The sequence below is a fragment of the Capsicum annuum genome, chromosome 3 (genome assembly GCF_002878395.1).
Source record: "Capsicum annuum cultivar UCD-10X-F1 chromosome 3, UCD10Xv1.1, whole genome shotgun sequence".
NCBI lineage: Eukaryota > Viridiplantae > Streptophyta > Magnoliopsida > Solanales > Solanaceae > Capsicum > Capsicum annuum.
The window spans coordinates 11,043,450-11,046,669 of record NC_061113.1 but is presented as its reverse complement, the minus strand read 5'-3'; positions in this window follow the sequence as shown (position 1 = coordinate 11,046,669).

The window sequence follows — 3,220 nt, the reverse complement described above, 5'->3', positions numbered from 1 at the left end:
CTCCCTTTAATGTGTATGCCCATTCTGTTGGAAATCCACTTTAAAACTAGCATAAGGGTTTATTGTGAAACCAATTATGCTTTTATCTGATTCAATCTGTAAGTAAAGCAAATATGATTTTTGTAATCTGTAAAGTAGATTTCAAATCTTATTTGATGGTCAACAGATCAAATCTTTACTGAAAATCTAAAAAGAAATTGATTATTTGATGCTTAAAGCATAATCGTTCATGAAATAATAGTATTCAATCTTGAGATGATAACCCATGCATCAATCTCATGTCAAAACATTATAAAGTTCATGCTTGATAATGTAATTAATGACAATTCATCTCAAAAGCTGAAATTTACTGCAATAGGCATGTAAATATGAAAATAGTTATGCAATTCAACTTCTAAAATACTTGAAATCTCATAATCTTGCAATTAGCAATAATGGGTATGAACCCTAATTTAAAATCACTGTATAATCATTCAAAATCATATAAATTTAAAATAAAAACTTGGTTTTGGGCACAAGGATGAAAGAGGATCCTTGTTCATAAACCCCACATACCTTAATTGATGAAATCTCTAAGGAAGCTTAAACTTGAATCTCTAATTGTGCTCTTGAAGATGAACTCTTGATTATCTTGATTTGGGAATCCTCAATTTTGGGTTTTCTTGGAAAAACAATGGAGGAAATTCGATTTCTTGGAGCTTAAGTTTTGAGCTCTGGGGTTTTCCTTTGAAAGAGAATGGATGAAAATAAGCATAAAGTGCTTAGAATGAGCTTAATTCCTTGTTTTTGACGAATTGGGGCTTGAAAATTGACTAAACTACCCTTTTTAAAGTTTTATCGGAACTGAAAAAAGAACATTTTTTCTAATTTTGCATGCCACCATGACGTGCCACTATCGTGGTGGTTCACTGGATTTCGACAACTGGGAAATGGGGATCCAACGCAATGCGGTGAAATTGCGTTGGGCACTGGAAAAGGAATGAGTCCCATTTTGGTCATCACCGCAACGCGCCACCATCACGGTGAGCCACTGGAAAGAGAACGAATGGGACCTGTTATTTCTCCGCGATGCGGGCTAATCGAGGAGGTCCACTGAAAATCAACAATTGTCAAATTGTCCCTCTTCGCGACGCGGTGCTTGCCTAAATGGTACACTGTTTTACTAAAAATGTCATAACTTCTCAACTGAGTATCGAATTTAGGCGAATTTGGTATCGATGGAAAGCTAATTCAATTTTCTACATAATGGAGGGTTTGAATCTGAAAAATTCTACATGTAATAAAATTTATTCATCTTTAAAGATAACCTTTGACATTCTAGGAGAGAAATTAAGCTACGAAAAAGTACGGGGTATTATAGAAGATGACCTACGTCAACATGTAAATTCATATTATTTACTGTTATTAACTACTGAAAATCATAAGGAATGATCCTTATTACTATTGGTTTGCAAAAAATAATTTTTTTAGAATTTATAATTTTTCCGAAAGCATAAAAACGCCCCAAAACTCACCAAAACAACCCCGAATGGCCAAAAAATGGCATGGATCAAAATTATTTGTGTGTATTGTTCAGTGGATCGTTTCAAATGAACGTACCAAATTTCAAGTCATTCGGAGTTTGTCAAAAAGCAAAAAACTCCAAAACCATCCAAATCGACAATTATTGGTTGGGCTGATTGCGAGGGTCAGCAGGGCTGCCTCTTTGGTTGACCAAATATGTTTTCTTCAATGATACAGTTAGATTCTGAAAATCACTAACATCATCAAAAATACGAAAAACAGCCAGCAACAACATGATTTATACAACTATTATTCGAAATATGTACAACAAATCATGTAATTTTCTTATATTGTTTAGTATATGTAAGAAGACTACTGATACCAATTGTTAGAACATGCACAATGGAAGCAATAATTCTATAGGATCAATATAACTTACATATAATCTAGATAACATAAATCATCAAACGAAATTAAAAAGCTACTTACTTGTTGAAGCTTTCACACAATTCGTTCACTGTTTTAACCTCCAGAGCTACAGTTTTCTACTATATCCTGACTAACTTTTGTTATCAAACTTGTGTGAGCAAGTAATTTTTGGATTCAAAGAGAATATATCAAGAGATAATAATTTTCTGAACAAAAACCCTTATTTATTCTTGTTTTCTCTTAAAAAGGGAAAGCCAAGAGGCAAACATTTTTGTCTTTTCAGTTGTCAAAAACTTTTTCTGCCTCTTTATTATCCAAAACAATTTGTGCCCTTTCATTGTCCAAAACATTTTCTTATTTAAAATCAGAAGATATCTTTTTCTTATAGAAGACCAGTAAATAATATTACCTCTTCTAGTAAGTTCTTTCTCTTTTTCAAAATTGATTAGTTAATCAGGTATAGCAGAGACCACAAATTTATTAAGTGAGGCTTCAAATTATGCTATTAATTCGGTAATGAATGAATTGTCATATCATAATAAATTATAAATTATTCCACTAAAAAACTATAATTGCACTCCTCAATTTAATTTCAAAATCTACCATTACATCTTATTTAACTCCCCATGTTAGAATTACCGATACCAATCAATTAAATTAAGTTCTATGAAAAATTTAACTCATTGATTAATTTAATCCCTTATTTACAATGCTTAACTTATTTCACAAGACGGATATAAAATCCACCCGCAGGATTTTTACGTGAAAACTTATAAGCAACCATAAAGGGTATCTTCTATCTCAAGTTCGAGATATGATTCGATCAACTAATTAATATTTCACCAAGTGATTTGTCATCATCCAACCTATTAGGAATATATTGACTCACAAAAGAGTCTCACCTTTTAATAGATTAAAACAATAACCAAACCACATAGATCATAATAATTATATCAAGATTAAGAGTATAAGTACACGTAATGGACTAGAGAAATCGTTTATTAATATTCAGAACATAAATGAATATCTCTAATTGGTCCGCTCAATACATACGAAATGTACTAGCACAAGAAGTTGGAATATTACCATTCCCATAACTAAGATCAAATTATATTTAATCTTGTGCTACAATCAACAAGATGTTTTTCCCAACTCATCTTTGATTGTGAACATTAATTTATAACTTATAAGAATCGACAATTTTAATCTTCCATGCATGAGTTAAAATACTCCATACACAAAATTGTCTACTACATTAGTAAAGGACACACATGTTAACACAATGATC